We start from the raw sequence: 21,086 nt of genomic DNA, 5'->3' as shown, positions 1-21,086 counted from the left end.
TAACTATAGGGGAAATTTCATCTTACCAATATTATAAACGCGAAATTTTTGAATATGGATTGATAGATATCTATCTATCAATCCATAGTCAAACATTTCGTGTTGAATGCTTGTTGTCTCTTTCACGCAAATACTATTGAACGAATTTTGATGAAATTTTATAGTTTTACATCATAATAACACTTTGGTTATAAAGTTCATGCAGATGAAATCGCGGGCACAGCTAGTTTAGAATTAAAAATCTACATAAATTGTCAACGATACTACAGAAATAGGCGTGGCAAAGTTTATCACACCTATTTCTTTCGTCAAAGAACTTGCTTTGTACGATATGTTTTGATAGATATAGCAGAGACATTATATATGGAATCGTGACATTTTAGTGCTACGCAATGGCAAACGTTGTCATTGAGTAGTACCACTGTCGTCACATGAGGTTATTTTTATTAATTTGGTACACAAATTTCTTTGAAGTCGATTGAATATAAACAATAATTTCCGAATAAGTCTATAAATTAATTTAACAGAAAAATAGACAATTTAATCAGCAGCCATAACACAGATCGACAACGGAAGTTGGTTACGGAGTACGAAAATCGATGGGAAGGGAGAGGACAATAATGACTTTCCCTTCAGGAATACTCCCAAGTCAATAATATAGGTGCCTCGAGTATTTACTTTACTAGCGACGTCGCGACTTATAATACGTTTGGTGAGTTTCATCGTCTTCCCCATATCCGGAGTTCAATGATTGAATTCTAATTACATTTTGGATCAAAAACCCTTATACCTACAGTTTTTATACAGCTTCAGGGCAGAAGATAAATCTATATTAATTTTGTAAAGAAGTAAAATAGCATTTATTAGTTTGCATACAAAATCTAAATATATATAACTTAAAGATGACTGACATAGTGATCTATCAACGCACAGTCCAAATCACTGGACGGATCGGGCTGAAATTTGGCATACAGTTAGATGTTATGACGTAGGCATCTGCTAAGAAAGGATTTTGATTAATTCTACCCCCATGGGGATGAAAGTATGTCAATTTTAAATCAATCGGGCTGAGACTTTGCATGCATAAAGTTTTATGCATGCAAAGTCTCAGCCCGATTGGTTTTTATTCGATTTGATTGGTTTGGATTCAGCCAAAATTCCACCCCTAAGGGGATAAATCAACGTGAGCAAAGCCGCGGGCAAAAGCTATTTGTATATATGGCGGACTTAATGCCTGATGGCATTCTATACCAGGTAATAATCGAGCTGATCAGAGATAATATTGTCAGATTGCATAGTCAATTTTGTTAATAACAACTTAATAATATAACTTAACAAAATAACAACTTAATAATAAACTTTAATATAACTTAACCTATGTTAGTAATAAAAAATTAAATAAAAATATAAACCTCAAACGTATTATATACACCATAATTACTCATCGGTGTCAATTAATAAAAGATATTAAGATATAAATACAGATAAATGTATATATATATGTATTTATATTTACATACAAATCTTATATATAAAATTCTCGTGTCACAGTTTTCGTTCCCATACTCCTCCGAAATGGCTTGACCGATTCTCATGAAATTTTGTGAGCGTATTGAGTAAGTCTGAGAATCGGCCAACATCTATTTTTCATCCCCCTAAATGTTAGGGGTAGTCCACCCCTAATTTTTTTTTATATTAAGGCAAAACAACGTTTGCCGGGACAGCTAGCCATATAGTCTCCTGGAATATACATATATAACATACGTATGTATGTTCAGATAGTGGTTTTATTTAATACTGTAAGAGAAATTTCGAATAATATTCACGCAAAGTTTATAAGGTTGTAGGCGTTAATCCAAGGATCCACTGAATTGATTTAGAAAATTCTTTTACCAATAGAAAGTCACGTTATTTGTGAATGTCATAGGCTATAAAACCCCTCCGATCGATCCCCCGTCCAATTCAAACGGGGATCGAAATTACGACAGTCTGAGCCGAGGTTCGAACGCCTAGTGGTGACCCAGACTAAAGTCGTATCAGGCAGCAGCATCAGGTCAGTCGGCAGTCGTCAGGCAGGAGTTGGCCTTCAGCCGCTCCATAAGTCCTTCCGCGGGTTTGGAGTGCCATCTGCACTCGCCCACTAACGTCCGGTGAAGCTGTAAAGGCCAGCTGCGGCCAACAGCATTAGAGTAAAAAAAAGGCTATATAATATCACGCTACGACCAATGGGAGCTGAGCTGCAATGAAAAATGTTGATGAAACGGGGAAAATGTGCTGTAGTTCGTCTACGTTGCGCGGGTCAATTACTGATGGAACAGTTCTTTAAAAACAGATTTATGAGGTAAAACTAAAAAATAATAGATTATCTGTAAGAGATAGCTTATAGCGAAATCCATCTTTTATAAAATATTTTTATGTAAGTATGTATTAACGACCTCGGTGGTCTAGCGGGCTAGCACACCGCTTTACGACCTATGGTCGCGTGTTCGATTCCATGCACGGCACAAATATTTGTACTCATGAGTTTGATTGTTTGTATCGGTCTGGGTGTTTTCTATGTATATTATGCATGTATTTACAACAAAAATATCTATGTATATGTATCAGTTGTCTAGTACCTATAACACAAGCTTTAGCTAGCTTAACTTGGGTCTAGATGGCGCTGTGTAAATTGTCCTGAGATTATTATTATGTATGTATTTATGTTTATCTGTGCGCAATGGACTAGGGTTAGTAACGCGCGTGTGACACACCTAGTGTTTCAGGCGTTCATAGACTACCATCAGATGGGCCGTATGCATGTTTGCCACCTACGTAGTAGAAAAAAATAACCTCTTCCTTCTTTAGAATAGGTTGAATATAATACTCCAATATATATTCAAATTACGAAACTGACAAGATTTGCTATCACAAATATTACATTTAATTAAATGATTTACAATGTTTATATTATCGTAACAAATTATTGGACAAAACATTGTTTTTTCCTTGTTTTCTGAATGCTGAATATATTTGCATAACGCTATATCTAATTATAGAGATTTTATAATTATGGTACTATTTTATGGTAACTGACAATGTATTATATATGTGTGTAAAAATATATCTAAGTACATATATCTATCAGTTATCTAGTACTCATAGCATAAGCTCTGCTTTGCTTGGAATTAGATGGCGCCGTGTCTATTCTCCTTATTCTTCGATATTATTATAACTAAACGGTTTCACCCCCTCAAATTCATAGCCTATGTTTTATACTGGTATATAAGCTATATTTCTGTAAAGTATCATCAAAATCCGTTTAGTAGTTTTTGCGTGAAAACATCCATCCACACTCACAAACTTTTATAAAATTACTAACAAATATTTCGGTTTTAAAATTAAGAATTTTTAAGTTTAAAAAAAATTGTTCCAAAAATATTAACGGTCGAAACTTTATATAAATACTTCTGGTTGAAGTTATTTATTAAATCAGTAACATATTATAAAGTCATTAAGTTATTTTAACGTAATGACTTCAACTCTCATCCGGGATTATATTGGATTTCCAAATGGAAAATGGATTTACATTTTATATATTTTTAGATACTCTTAGTTTCAAGGGTATGATCAATTCGAGCGCTCTTTAAAGAAATTAAAGTGAAAATTCATAAAAAAAAAACTTAAACTCATTTAACGGCCTTAGTGGTCTATCTGTTAAGCACACCGTCTTACTTTTGATGATCGCGGATTCGATTCCTTGTTCAATACAAACATTTATATTCATAAGTACAATTGTTTTGTTGGTCTTGGCGATTATAAAAATATGTATCTAAGTATTTATATCAGTTATCTAATACCCATAATAGTAACTCTGATTAGCTTGAGACAGATATACATAGAATACACCCTGACCGACTAACAATTATACTCATGAATACAAATGTTTGCACGAGGTATCGAACCTGCGACCATTGGAAGTAAAGCGGTGTGCTAAACCTAGCGGTTTATAGTTTATACTTTTTTTTTATTCTACAGGAGGCGGGTAATTAGTATATATTAGTTATGTAAATAAAAAGGAGACATGGCTCTAGACAAGTAGCTACAGCACTACTTACTTGACCAAACGGTGTAGTGAGTGTGGCGATTTCATTGCAAGGCCCTACAGGCTCGTGTAATCCAAGTGACCATTCCCTCTCGGGGTGGAAGAAAACTACGAACACTCAGTAGATAGCATAATGGACAACCAGCGTAATTGACGGTCGCTAGACCACCGAGGCCGTCAATTACGAATTAAGAATATGTTAGATAAATGGTTGATAAGTAATACGGACAAAGTCGAAATAACGCTAGCAAACTATTTGTTTCTCAGAACTTATCAAATAGAATTTATTATTCTCTTAAATCTGACCGGCACTGAAATAAAACTGTGCCATTTTATATTTACTTTCTTATAATAAACTAGTTTTTGCCCGCGGCTTCGCTCGCTTTAATTTATCCCCTTAGGGGTGGAATTTATCAAAATCCTTTCTTAGGGTATACCTACGTCGTAGTAGCTTTATGCATGCAAAGTTTCAGCCCGATCGGTTTAAAATTGACAAAGTTTCATACAAACGTTCATACCCTATTTTATCCCTTGGGGGTAGAATTAACAAAATCATTTCTTAGCGGACGCCTACATCATAACTTCTACCTGCATGCCAAATTTCAGCTCGATCCGTCCAGTGGTTTGAGCTGTGCGTTGATAGATCACTACGTCAGTCACCTTTGAGTTATATATATTTAGATACATTGCTGATAATAAATCTCTCACATAAACTGGGAAACGCTGGTGAGTTCGCCTTCTGTTATAATATAATATACATTTAAAAATATACCAAAATTATATTACGAAAAAAAATACAGGCAACTAACAATTTCTCAGCTAACCCACTCTGCCAATTAAAAACAAAGTTCTAAATGAATGTAGAGTGATTCCAAATCCGTAAAATATTCTTTTTTTAAAACAACCCGAAGCCCCTGAGTGGTTCTACCCGGCGCACTTTAATATTTAGCTAGTTATTTTTCTAGTGTACAGAGTAATATTTTCCTTTAGCGTAACTCGTGAACTGTCAATACCAGAAGCCTTTAATACTGTAAGTGGCTAGTTCGAAAGGTAATTTTAAATGTACAAACATAAATATGTTATATATGATAGTTATAAGGAAGAAATACTTACAACTTACATAGACCGACAGAAATTTTGTATATAGCATTTTTATTATTTAGAATCAATACAACATAGTATAAAATTATAATGACGCTGTCTATCCGTCCCTATCTATGCTTAAAAATCTTTAAATCTATAAAACTACGCAACAGATTTTGAAGCGGTTTTTTTAATAGATAGACTGATTCAAGAGGAAATTTTATATATATAATACAAGTACACCCGGGCGAAGCCGGGGTGAGTAGCTAGTTATATTACAAAAGCCAGTGATTTGATGAAAAACCTTGCCCTTACGAATATTATAAATGTGAAAATACGGATGTTTATTACACTTTCACGCAAAAACTACTGAACCGATCATCATGAAATTTTGGTACACAATTCTTGAGGTATTAGAATGATCATAAGACACTTGTTATTAAAAAAAATATTTTTATTTAATGCATTCAATATGATCGAAGCTGCGGGTAATAGATAGCTTCACTATAAAATTAACAACATATTGTGGGATAATAATTACTCAATACAATCCTCACACATCTAAATCTAAGAACCGCTTGTACATTTTAAAGTATTTGTGCCAATTTAATAATAACAACACCCTTTATTGCTCACTGAATAATAATTACAAAAGAAAACTTTACACAATCTGCTAAACAAAAGCCGGTCTTATCGCTTAAAGCAATATCTTACGGACAACCTGAAAGATAGAAGCTTGGAGTAAAGAAAAGGTAGGTAGCGCATTGTAGATACATAAATACATACAAATTTTACCAATACAAAATTAATACACATTATTAAAGTTATTTATTGTTTATTCTATTTGTTTTAGTATATATATACAAAAAAAGTATATAAATACTAAAATAAATAATATAAAATACACGTACATAAATAAAAAATATAACTAAATATAATAGGCGTCTAGTAAAATACGCGTGAGGTATAAGTAGATATTTTAGGAGCGGAACCTACTATCTACAAAACTAATTACCTACAATTTTCTTTTTTTAATATGTATATTATGTACTTAAGAAACACCCAATCTAATACAGACATACATATCTAATTATATATAACTCAAAGATTGTCATCAACGAAATTTTTTGGCATGCAGGTGACGTAGACATCCGCTAAGAATTCTTCAAGATAAAATAGGGAATGAAAGTTTGTATGAAACTTTGTCAATTTTAAACCGACAGACTTGTTATTAAAAAATCCCCATATTTTTAAATTTTAAATTAACGAAAAAGCTAGTTCATGAATATAACAATGTTTGTATTGCGCCGGAATAGAACTCAACGCGACTATTGCAAGTGTGTTAAAACAAACAGATAGCAAACAGCTCGACCGCTGAGGCCGTCAAATCATAGTGATATAAATTACTACATTCTAGATTGAGATAAATTATATTCTATATCACCTACTCAGTCTATGCTACGAAATAAAACGTACCATATATAAAGACCGCAATATTAGGAAGTAGTTTATGGTTCACAAGTGATTAATTTAAAAACCATATCGCTCTTTCATAAGCAAGATGGATAACATTGTGAGAATATCCTCGTCGGGCGGTGAACGGTATATTTATCATAAAGTTAAGGGAAACCAGCTCAAGTCTTTCAATTTAAATGTACCAGTTGGATAAAAAAAACTGTTCAACTTCAACTCGGTGTTGTCTGACTTTTGCTCTGTTCCAGTGATGAATTTAAAAATAAAAACTGCGAGTGTATTTTTAAAGCGAGGGAAGTTGGTCCGTAATAAAGTTATTTGGATAAGACTCTATCCAATTACACTTACTTATTCTGTACTTCCTTCCTGAGAGTTTTCAGTGTGAGTATAATACTCCATGCCATCTGGCCATATAAATAATTAGATATTTTTTTAGTAAATACATACATAATATATATAGACTATATATACTATATAGGTATAGGTATATAAAATAGTTTCCAACAGGGTGTTTTCACCCTATATATTGTCTATATTTTTATAAATATTATATTGTTTTTATATGACATAAGTCATTGATACACAAATATTCTACAACACCGGTATACGGTGCAGTTTTCTTTGCTCGTCATCTTGGTCTCCATCCTTTACACACCCAGATTAATACGAACTCACGAATACAATTGTTTGTACCTTGCGAAGAATTGAACCCGCAACCATCGGAAGTCAAGCAGTGTGCTAAACCGTTATACCACCGAGGCCGATGATTGATGACACTAAATATATCGCTTATATATTCACACCTTAAACTATGTTTTATGAAAAATTTCACAAAGAATATTTAAGCTCTTTAGAAATAATATTCAATAGAACATATCCAAACCAATGCAGTTAGTATTGATCTGGATATTTTCTATGTATATTATGTATGTATCTAAATATATATAACTCAAACTGTGTGTGACTGACATAGTGATCTATCAATGCACAGTCCAAACTACTGGACGGATCGGTCTGAAATTTGGGGTGCAGGTAGATGTTATGACGTAGGCATCCGCTAAGAAAGAATTTTTATTAATTCTAACCCCAAGGGGATAAAATTGGGGTGATGAAACTTTGTATGAAACTTTGTCAATTTTAAACTGTCGGGTTGAGACTTTGCAGGCAAAAAGCTACTATGACGTAGGCATCCCCTAAGAAAGGATTTTGATAAATTCCACCCCTAAGGGGATAAAATAGGGGATGAAAGTTTGTATAAATCTTCTTAGATTTTGTAGGTCCTAATTTTGTACACATGCTAAACAAAAGTTAAGCCGCAAAAACTACACCTAAATAATAATAATACTGACTACTACGCAAGCGAAGCCGCGGGCAAAAGCTAGTGTAATATATAATTAATATATATTTTAGTATTTCTATCACTTATTTAATCTAACACCTAACACAAGTTCTGCATAGCTTGGAATTAGAGGGCATATTGTGAAACGTCCTGGGTTATTTTTATAACGACAAATTTGGCAAAATAATAGACTATTCTTCATTCAATCCTATTAGTAAACTATTGTATGTGTTTGCAGTACATAGTGTTACTTAATCGTTGGGTGTATTTTTATATGGTTTGACTTATCTTATCTGTACATTAAAAACATTTATTCATGAGTATTAATATTTGTATCGGTCTGGGTGTTTCCTGTGTATATAATATTATGTATGTTTACGAAGAAATCAATGTATTTGTATCAGTTGTCTAGTACCCATAACACAAGCTCTTGGGTAGATAGCGCTGTCTGAAATTATTATTGATTATTAGTACTTAACAATAACAAAACTTACCACAAAATATTGTTGGTTCGTTTGTTGAAATTACTTTATACAGGCTGTACCTCTAATGGATATTCTGCTTAACATTGTCTTTGGAATTAGATGGCACTAAGTGAATTGTCCTGGCTTATAATATTATATAACATTTCTTCTACTTAATAAATATAATTTCATTTCATTTCATTCATTTCAACATATATGTCATTACAAAACTTACTACAAAATATTATTCGCACCAAATCACTGAAGTTACTTTATACAGGTTGTACCTTTAATGGGTATTCTGCTTAACACTGTCATATTTTGAACCTCTCGCAAACGCCATTACTCACATGTAAAGTCAAGTATAAATAATCAAACTTCAGTTTCAAACACAAAGCCACTGAACAAGCCTGCTGTATTTATTTATGTGATGCTTGAAAGGACCCATCCTTGCCATTACGGCTGGGTTTAATGTGTTTACGTTTACTGAGCTTGGCGCATCGCTTGTTATGGAATGATAAGTATTGTAAGTGATTTTTATAGTTTTTCTTATTTTTGAGAGCAATAAAATTCTTTATTTAAATAAACTTATATTTGAATAAAGAATTTATTCTAAAAAAATTATATTCTAATAATTGTTTGAATTGTCATACTGTGTACTGAGCATGGCATATCGCTTGTTATAGGATTATAAGTATTGTAATTGATTTTTATAGTTTTTCTTATTTTTGACAGCAATAAAATTCTTTTTTTAAATAAACTTATATTTGAATAAAGAAAAATTCTATTCTAATAATTGTTTTAATTGTCATACTGTATACTGAGCATGGCATATAGCTTGTTATAGGATTATAAGTATTGTAATTGATTTTTATAATTTTTCTTACTTTTGACAGCAATAAAATTCTTTTTTTAAATAAACTTATATTTGAATAAAGAAAAATTCTATTCTAATAATTGTTTTAATTATACTGTATATTTGGATATAGCTTGTTATAGGATTATAAGTATTGTAATTGATTTTTATAGTTTTTCTTACTTTTGAGAGTAATAAAATTGCTTTTTTAAATAAACTTATATTTGAATAAAGAAAAATTCTTTACATTATTTAATTGAAATGTTTGACAAACTAGCATCGTAAAATAGGATTATAAGTATTGTAAAAAATAGTTTTTCTTACTTTTGAGAGTAATAAAATTCTTTATTCAAACAAACTTATATTCGTACTTAGTTTTGTAAATATACCGCTTATTTGGAAAGTTGCCTCATTACACGAAGAACAAGCAAAAAAACTTTCGTATTGCTCTTTTAAATAATTATTGTATCTTTACATTTTTAAGTTGAAATGTGTGACAAACTAGCAGTAAAATGCAATGAGAGTAAAAAAAATATATCTACAATTAACTAGTTACGTAACTAAAAGATCAATCGTAGTTAGAGCAGAACTCGTTCACGAGTATGACAGAAGAGCCAACCATCAGTGCTAATATAATTTTAATCTAACAGTATGATACCTCGATTTATAGACCTAAACGTAGCACCTATTAACTAAAAGATTAATCGTAGTTAGAGCAGAACTCGTTCACGAGTATGACAAAAGAGCCAACCATCAGTGCTAATATAATTTTAATCTAATAGTATGATACCTCGATTTATAGACCTAAACGCACCTATCTAGTCTAGATTAAAAATAAATGGGTCAGAAATAATTGAGTATTGTATCGAGGACCAGCTAAGCATTAAGTTTCGCATCAAAAGGCAATAAATTTAATTATTATTGTATTTTTTTTCAAGTTTACAGTTATATTGTATTGAGCTATTTGGTTCTTTTTATTATATAGATAGCTTACATTATAGAAAACTAGTTACCCCGCCTCAGATTCGCACATATATTATACATATAAACCTTCCTCTTGAATCACTCTATCTATAGCATAAATATGTATTAAAATCCGTTGCGTAGTTTAAAAGATATGAGCGAACAGACAACAGAAGCGATTTCATTTTATAATGTAAAAAAAAGATACTAGATCTAAATTGGCCGAGCCTGTATTGTCGACACTAGTTTCTGCCAAAGACAACCATGTATAGAAAATAATTTTATATACTTCTATTCCATATTTCAGTTAGTATGGAGAATTTATACTCTATTTTTAACCTACAAAGAAATACCTACTTCAAATTTTGGGAAATTACAATATATACTTTTTATGTTTTGTGCTACGACTTCAATTACTTTACCATCAGATGGGCCGTATGTTTGCTCTCGCAGTACAAAGAAGCATTATATTCATAATCATGGATAGTACAGAACGCTTTCCAAAAACAAAACGGAATGCGCTTGTGGAACTGGTAATATTAGAATTTTGAAAATAAACCTTTAATAGAGTTTTAGAATCTGTCACGTTAAGGGGACATGTGTATGAATAACATATAGGTATATATGCGACTAAATTTCACAATTATACATAGCTAATATTCAAGATTAACGGGAATATCCCTACCGTTTATTTTTAAGCGGACATTGCCGTGAAGAATTGATAATCCTTAATATACTAAAAAATATATTTAAGTAACTAACATACCATCCAAACATAAATACTGAAAATAGCATTTTTTAAGGCGGATGCGACTATACTAAATCACATTTTGTATTCGAAATATTTGCAGCTACAAATCATATCATCTTCCTAACAACAAAGGCATTCCCGAAAACAAAAACTGAAAAACCCGTACCGACAGGGCTATTAAAAGCATTGCGACGCAATTGAGAAGCGGCAGCGGAAAAATATTACGTTCATATACTAATTTAATTTAATTGAAAAGATGTAAGTGAAAAGAAAGATTATATATTAAATACGTATGGTACAAATAACAGGTAATATTATCGTTAAAATAATGTTATAACAACTTTTGGCAATATTTCAGCTTTTTAGAAGTATAATTGAATAAAGTAGTCTACATAGATATATATATATATATATGTTTTAAATTTCCTTGCATCCTTAGTAATTGTTGTAGAAATATGTAGTAAAACTGTATGAATGAAAAATACCAAATTGGAAAACAGAAATTGTGATAAATAGATAATCGATTTATCGATTAGGTATAGACTTGCTCAGAAAAGGTCTATCCGTCGGAGTGGAGTACTTTGATACTACTTTGTAATTTCGATACTGTTACTTTTGTTACGTTGTATTTTGTTATATATATATATTGATTACGGGAGGATATGTTGAGAAACTCTTTTGATATATTTAAAGTTTTCTTATATTCTATAATCAAAAACTATAAAAACATAACTATATTATACCACTTCACTCACTACCATCTTACCATTAAATACATTTTTCCAGTCATAAATAGTTTTACTACATATTTCTACAACAGTAATGTTATTTTTAAAATGTATTTTTAATTCCATATATTCTTGAATTTCTATAAATAACCAAATGATTAAGAGTAGGTATTGACATAGCTGTGTTTCAGTCAGCTCGAAACCACAGATAGTGTAACCTTGGCAAAGCGTCAAGAGAGGTAAATACATTATTTACTATAAAACAATTCTTGTTATGCCGAATTAACTATATTAAATATATATATAAACTGCCTAATTTCTATTAATATATGTATTTAATAGAATTGTATTTGGTTTAGTTCTTAATAAATAATTAAGAACTTCCAAAAACACATAATTAATTAATATATTCAAGTCAAGATATTTACAGAAATGTCGAATAGCCATAACCTCTTCAACAAAGTAATTTAACATTTTAATAATAAACCCTGGACAATTAACACAGGGCCATCTAGTCCCACCGTAAGCAGAGCTTATGTTATGGTTACTAGATAACTGATATATATACTTAGATATTTTTTTGTAAATACCTACATAATATACATAGAAAACACCCAAATCGATAAAAACAATCACACTCATGAATACAAATATTTGCACAGAGCGAGGAATCGAACCCGTGATTATCGAAAGTAAAGCGATGTGCTCAACCGCTGGACCACTAAAGCCGACAAAATAAAAAAACTACTATCGCTATCAGTTTATACCTTCCTCCACAGCATATAAAAGGACGTTTGAAATACGCCAGTGAATCACAGCTAAGAGAAGGGAATGCGTTAATAAGTCCCACTGGAATCCTTGGGATCCGCTTTCCATGTGAGTTCGGTTGAGTTCAGTAGAACTTGGAGGAAAACTCGTGCATAATCCAAGAGATAGTTCGTCAGTAGTTGATAGATTCATTAAACATAGTTCCATTTGGACTTTATCGTAAATATATTTAATTAAAAATGGAAATAGAAATAAATAATAAATAACTCTAGTTCCACGATAAGTAGAGCTTGTATCATGGCCACTAGACAACTGACAATAAATATTGACATACTTTTTTGTAAATATATATAGAAACCCCCAGACCGATACCAAAAATTATACTTATGAATACGACTGTTTGCAGTGTGCGAGCAATCGCGATTATTGGAAGTAAAGCAGTGGGCTAAACCACTAGACCAACGAAGCCGTCAGTAGTAGATAATACATACATAGTAATAATCTTTATTCAAATGAACTTAATATAAGCACTTTGGAATAGTATTTTTTTATTCTATTACTCACTCGGAACGTGCGCAATGTGATGAGAATAGATATAGAAATTTCAGATATACAGTGTATATCTGAAATCTTACACTATATACACTTATACCGAAATATCTAATATTCATTAGAATCGAAATAGAAGGACAGAATAACAAAAATTAAAATCCTTTGTTTTGGTACATATTGTAATAGACTCAAATCGATATAAGATAGTCATATTTTCAATATAGTATCCGTAATTGAATTTACAAAACCGATAAATCAGTCATATAAGAGCTCTATAATGATCATACTGATTATTTATATTTATTTATACTATAACAAAATAAGATAATAAATTCTTTAATATACAGATATATTTAAAGTGTGGGTGTTTGGACGTTACGTGAAATATTTATGATTCATATAAATATTTGACCACAGACTTTATTAGTATACTCGTATATAATGTTTAAATAAAAAAAAATATGTGTGTAATATTCTATGTACCCGGTCTTCATGGTTACATTATTTGTTTGAGCAATATATTTTACTAACGTCATAAACTCAAAATCTATAGAATAATTATTTAATAAATCTATATTGAAGCTCTTGGAATAGTCATTACTCTTTCTTTATCTACCGCTCATTCGGAAAGCTGTCACATTACATGAAGAACGAGCAAGAAACTTGCGTGTTGCTCTTTTAAATAATTTTGTTGTTACTTTACATTTTTAGGTTGAAATATGTGAATACAAACTACCAACTAATCAATAGAGTATTCAAATAAATACCTTTATTTGCAATAAAATTAGTTCGCGTTAAGACCCGGTTAATAATATAAATAAAGTACTCAAATAGAGAAAATATTAAATACACAACTAACTATGTAGTAACTAACACTCGTCCACGTTATTACGGTATGGTATATTTTTTTAAATTAGCATTTCTTCTTACATATAGGCTAATAAAATATACTAACTAGTCCCAAGCTAAACAGAACTTGTATTATAAATACTACAACTGATATGTATCATCATCATTATCATCATCATTTCAGGCCGAAAGACGTCGTGATAAAAATACATACATATATATATATATATATAAAATAAGGAATGAAGAAGTACTTGAGAGGATTAAAGAAAAGAGACAGATATTATTGAGAATAGGCGGGGAAAAATGTTGGGGCACTTGATACGACACGACGAACTAATTAACAACATTATTGAAGGAAAAATAGATGGAAAGAGAGGAAAAGGAAGACCAAGACACAGCTATATCAAGCAAGTTAAAGAAAAAGTTGGAGTTGTGTCGTATCAACAGCTAAAAAGACTGATGGAAGATCGTGGAAGGTGGCGGGAGCTCCACCGACAAGAGCGCAGCTCTTAAATTACGAATGAATGAATAAATATATATATTATTTTATAAATCTCTACATAGTATATACACATATGTATAGAAAAAACTACTGTTGGGGAGTATTATGGATTTTTCAGTTGGTTATTATGGTGTTTGTAAGAAAACTAGATAATTGTGGATTAATGTAATTAATTTGCTTACGTATATTGTGAAAAGATCAAATGCAATGAAAAAACAAAAGAAGAACAGTGACAGAAAAATTTGAAAATATGCAATTTTATAAGGATATAGGAAATAGGATATAGGAAAATTTGAATATATAATCTCCAACAACTACAAACAATCATATCAGCTAGTGCAACCTAATCAAAACGTACAGAGTGGTAAGCTTATATACTATAAAATATTCTTATTAAGACCTGTTTAAAAAGGTAAATAATGTGTAAATTAACATTTATTTATTCATTTGCTAGGGTCGGGTCGTTAATCTATTCTATTTTATATAGTGTGGTTTTAGATAGATATTGTATTCGAATGATATATGCTAAATAGTCCTCTTGCGTAACGATGTTCAAAATTCATGCGCACATGCAAATAGCTCTCGACTATGTCAACTAACGAGATTTCACGCACTATAACACATGTTGGGAACAAATCGCTAAACTACAAGTGCTGAAATATTTAGAATACAGAATACGGTTTAGATTTATATCGGTGTGGATTTTTTTTATTTTTGTTTAATTTAATTAAAAATAGTAACATGTGTACTGATTATTTAATTGAATTAGTGCTAATTGGTGGTTTGTATTCACACACTTAAACTTAAAAATGTAAAGAAATAATAAAATTATTTAAAAGAGCAACACGCAAGTTTCTTGCTCGTTCTTCTTGTGATGAGACAGCTTTCCGAATGAGCGGTAGATTCAAAAAATGTAATGACTATTCAAAAGTGCTTCAATGTAAGTTTATTTGAATAAATGATTTTCCATTCTATTCTATTCTATTCTAATTCACTGAAGAAACGATTACATTCATAGAAGTATAAAACTGTGTTGCGAATATCGACGCCCTCCAACGTAACTCCAGTATAATTAAAAAAATAAATACTATGACGTTACCCACATCACGTTAATCTAATAAAATTGACAATATATTATCAAAAAAGAAAGAAAACTGAACTTATAAACAAAACAAAACAAAAAGAACTCATGCCTGCATTTGATATGTATGCAAAAGAAAGAAAAGAAAAACATTATGTATTCGTTTGTGTGTGTGTGTGTATTTATATGGTATACCATCCGTTACCCACAAATTCATCTGGATGATTGAAGTTTCATTCGAAAATGGAATATCAAATTATGCAAGAGACGGTCACTTTTTAATCGTAATCAGTAAAATAAATCTTCGAATAAATGAAAATATTTATTCTCGGGTCATAAATATTGAATCCTTCCTGCAAATATTTATCTTGAAAATTATCAGGAAGGGTCGATTGTGTAGTATGCCCACAATTTTGAGGAAAGTCAGGACTGTAATAGAATTGAAATTAAAATGTGAATACCATCTAGCAGCACAAGGTAAGGAAGGAAAGGTAAATAATGTAAGGAAATTATTTTTTTGTTTTTTTCATTGACTCGAAAATGCAGATAGGAATTCATATTTCAATTCAATTTATAACCTTTGTAGTCAAGCAGTTAGGCACACTCTCTTACTATCTGATGGGCGCAGGTTCAAATCGAACAGAGTGCAATAATATATTTATAAGTGCAAATATTAAAATATATTTATAAGTGCAAATATTATATTGTGGATCTATTGGAATTAATTGAAAAATTCTCAATTAAATTATAACAATCGAGAATCGAATCCAAGATCTAAGAATCCAAGGACTCCTAAAAGTAACGTAAACTTAATTTTAGGCTACGGTTTTACTTTTCTTACGTACAATAATTATATCTATCTCAACCTCATTACCAAAAAATCTGACTTAAAGTCCCTCCGGCGCCTGTTAAAATAATTTCCATAACTTTTACTTTTAAATAGTTACAGCTATGAACAATGAATGTCAAACTTTAGTACTTTGTCACAGTGACATTATTGACAACCGCAAACATTTTTACATAATACTAATAATAAATTTTTGTTTTTAGAAAGTACGTGAATGCTCGACATTTTTGCTCGTGAGATTTTTACTCTATTCTCTAATAAATAAAACCTATTATTATTACTCAGGACAATTCACACAGCGCCATCTAGTCTCAAGCCAAGCAGAGTATATTATAGATTCTACATTACATATATTTTTGGTTATTACATACATATATACATAGAAAACACCCACACAAATACAAACAGACGGTACAAACATTGGGTGTTTTCTATACATATTATGTAGATATTTACAAAAAATGTATCTATGTATTTATGTCAGTCCACTACCCATAACACAAGCTCTGCTTTGCTTGGGACTAGATGGCGCTGTGTGAATTCTGACATTGATGTACATATAAAATATAATGTATATATAATATATTGTCTATACATATAATAAAATTGTAGAAATCGAATATTTGTACATTAAAAAAAAAACGCCATAAATTTAGTCATTGATTTTAGAATTGAAATAGAATATATACTGATTTTCTTTTCAAATTTTTTGTTTCTGAGTATTTTTGTCTAAACAGGCTATAATATATGTATACTAGCATATTATAATTACCAATTCAAAATTAATATTAACTACATTATGAAAGCTTTTATTTAATTTGCTTTGTAAATATTTACTTTCAATGTAACCGTATTTCCGGTTCACTTATAATCCATTTCAGTAAGCACATCCGTGTTGGTCCTACACTAATTTTGTTAAGATTGATGTCGGTTCGTGAAACAAAATCTTATTCTTCTAAAATGTCGGAAACTGTACGGCATAGGCGTATATCCCGGGGGTTTGTATAACAAGTCCCTAACATATAAACAATTGAGGGTCCCCCAAAATCTATTTTTAGCGTGGTCGGAGATACAATTTCAATCTCTATGTGGTACGGATATATCGACCAGTCATGTTATGGATATGACACTTCGAAATACGGATATTATTTCAGATTATCCATTAATTTATTATTTACCTATATTTATTTTATTAAATTATAATATTATATATCAGTGGAGGATGATAGAACGTGGATAGCAATTAGCATAACGCAGTGAATTTACTAAGAATTTGTTAACGAGAAATTCTAGGATCGACCGCAAATTATACAAAACTTAAATATTGAGTAGTTTAATACCGCTGCTTTACTCATCTCGATTCCTATAAGTATTCAATCATATAGTAAAACTACAAATTATTGAAACAATGTTTCAATATTTTATTCATTTAAAAGTAACAATGATGCATCCAAATATTCCGTTTATAATATTAGTAGTAGTTGAACGTGATTTCGGAAAACAATATTAAGTTTATTGTGCAAAAAACAGTTACAAAAGCGACTTATCTAAGTTTCCATACCCAGTAGGTGCATATAATGTAGGTTGTTCTTAAAAACTATTTAACACCAATACAATTACAATGTAGTAGTATCTAAACTAGAGCAAGCCTGTATCTCAGACGCTATAAATATTGGATAGATGTTCATATCGGATATCCAATAGAATCCGTTAGTGTTACGGATCTCCATAACATCTCTAATATCTACCATGTACTAGTAGGTATCACCAACTGATCCCACTCGTAAGGTTGCTCAAACAACAGCAAATTGTTCCATTATTTACCACGTCATAGCGTATGTGTTTGCAACGAGCTTACGCTCTCAGATTTGTGTTCACAGGAATTACGCTAGACAAAGTTTCTTCGGCTAATTAAATCTCTTGAACTACTTAATACCGAAAGATACAACCTGATTCGAAGAGCTCATTCTTATGAGGTTGTATTTTCAGTATTACGTAGTTCATACCACTATTAATGTAACTATAGAAAGAGGATTGTTAGTAATGTGGATTGATGATCTTATTGCCAGCAACGTACTATGTCAGGTTGACCTCTACGCTGTTCCTCCTGGAAACTATCGTGATAAATTCTTAGACTTGAATTTGTCTCGATGGACTAACTAATCTGACCTAAAACTTTATCATCGTCCACTGGTGCCCCGCCAGCGTAAACCGTTAGAGCAGACGGGTGCAACGTACCATTATCATCCATAAAAAAATGTTACTATAATGATGAACAAAGTGATGAAGACTGACGTGTTGCTGTTCAAATACATAGACGCCCGCATTTGAGTTGCCGTTCCGGATAATTGTTGCATTAGGTAAAGTATTGCAGTGTATTTGCAGGAGCAAATCCACTGCAATAATTTACTCTTCAACCAAAACACAATGAAGCTTGCTCTGTACCTCTAATTAACAATCTATTTCAACAGTAAACATCTTCATGTTTTACTGTTGAAACAGGTGAGATTAAGATAAACCTACGAGATTTTCCGAATGCCTTATCCAAATTACATCTCGGTAAAAACTCAGTGTCTCTAAATTCTTAGTTTATTAATAAAAGTACTTTATATAGTCATTTTTTTAGTAATATGAGTCTAGTTGATAATTCTTATTGATTAAAAGTAAATCAAGAACTAAACAAATAAAAGTAAAACTAGAGGTGGCATGTTCGAATTTTGTTACCTACATGAGTATTGAGTATCATTAAAATAATTTATTTGTTTTTGAATTTCAAATTGGATCTTTACTAGTAAACATCAACAAATCCCAATACAACTTGAGTCATTCTACCTGAATGAATCAGACACAAGTGAATTCGAGAATATAAAAATAAAATATTGTAAATTTTTTTACGTACAATAATCTTCTTTATTACCAGCGTTCGTTTTTCTCCCACAATAGAATCCAATTCATTGAAGTCTATATTCGGAAATCAATAAACATAAGTCTCAATGTATTTTTTGATCTATATATAAATACAGTTTAGAGGAGTGAAATTTATATTTAACTTTATATGCTGTAGTTTAGAACAATTTTCAATATCATTGTTATATATTACTTCTATTTTTACAGAACCTAGAATAATAAATATAGTGAGTGATTCTGTATAGTAAATATTTACAACAATATAGTTGAGTGCAGTGATGGCTGGATCACCCGTTTTACTAGTGAACAGGTGCTGCTTGTAGGGACTGGTCTACTCTGATAACTTCGACTGATTTATTTTATCACTTAAGTAACTATTAGTTTATGCATATGCTATTAGCATATGCATGTCAACTTTGCTATTGGGCGGTTTGTATTAAAAAAAAATTCTTTAAAGTCTAATTCTGAACAATTTTCATTTAAAAGAGCAACATACAAGTTTCTTGCTCATGCTTCTTGTGATAAATCTGCATTCCGAATGAGTGATAGAATAAACAATATGACTATTCAAAAGTACTTACATTAAGTTTATTTAAATAAAGATTTTTCTACTCTACATACTTTTGTTTATTTTATATTTTTTACTCTTTATTGCATATGTAAGTAAAACAGTACATGAATAATTAAAGACCATTAGTGAGTAGTGTATTAATCCTAAAATAAAACCTCTACCCTACTCTACACGTCTAAAACAAAAACTAGGCTTTTCGGTAGTCGGATAAAGACAAAAATCCCATATACCTACAGATATTTTCTAGAAACAAGCACGGATTTGTCCCGGAAACTCGTACAGCATAGTCCTAAGAGCACTTGGTCCGAACAAGCAAATGAATGCCGCTCATAAATTATTGGAGCACGGATTTTCACGGCTTTTTAAGCGAGATTTTTTCAGGAGAGAATCCAAGGTTGCGTAAATCTCTAATTATTGGCTATATAGGAGTAAAAATAGCATAGGCTAAGATGAATGGCGTTGTAGACGTCTCATTTTGTTCAATTTATATTCCTGACAGGCCTTGATTCAGTGCTGTGGTTCTCGGTAAGGCAATAACATAATCTAAACGAAAATAATAAAGAGGAAATTTATTATTTTTGTATATAATCTATTAACTTTAATTTGATTTATTACTATACTGTACCATAATAATAAGATTGTTTTACAAGGGGATCTAATTACTACACGATTGAGGTCGTCGAGTTGTTTTATATACCCCTCAATTAATTTTACAAAACTCCTATTCAAATTCCCACAAATACATCGATTGTACGTACGTGTGAAGGAAATTAATTTTGTAGCTCCACTAATTATTGTAAAGGAGAAAATTTGCATAGAAATCCATAGAAATTTTGTTACTCTTTAACGCAATAACTACTGAACGGATTTTAATGAAATTTCCATTAATTAAATTATGCAAATACATCTAAAAAATCCACGTCTAATCATCTTCTTTATCCGAGTCAAAGGCAAGCTAAATATCAAAACTTAATGACTTATATATTATATTATTGACTACATAATATTATATATATAAACCTTTCATTTGAATCACTCTACCGATTGCTGAAAACAGCATTAAAATGCGTAGTTTAAAAGATGTAAGCGTATACAGATAGCTGTGGTAACTTTGTTATATGATATACAAGGAAAATTGAGTGTTAATTGGTAGTTACAAAAAATATGTTTACAAAGATTGTGCCGACAAGCGATTAGCAATGCAAAAAAAGCGTTTACATTACAAAATTTTTCACAGAAGTCGACTGTGGAAAATACCACAGGGT

At 31.0% G+C, this 21,086-nt stretch overlaps 1 protein-coding gene across 1 annotated transcript in view; it reads right to left on the bottom strand.

The window, feature by feature from the left end:
- Positions 1 to 21,086, bottom strand: part of LOC131852009 (uncharacterized) — a 120,637-nt gene that overhangs the window by 60,443 nt on the left and 39,108 nt on the right. The window lies entirely within an intron of this gene.

The sequence above is a fragment of the Achroia grisella genome, unplaced genomic scaffold (genome assembly GCF_030625045.1).
Source record: "Achroia grisella isolate CSIRO2021 unplaced genomic scaffold, CSIRO_AGI_Agris_v1 utg821, whole genome shotgun sequence".
Taxonomy (NCBI): Eukaryota; Metazoa; Arthropoda; class Insecta; order Lepidoptera; family Pyralidae; genus Achroia; species Achroia grisella.
The sequence above is the reverse complement of the archived record's forward strand: the minus strand, read 5'-3'. Positions and strand labels throughout refer to the sequence as shown.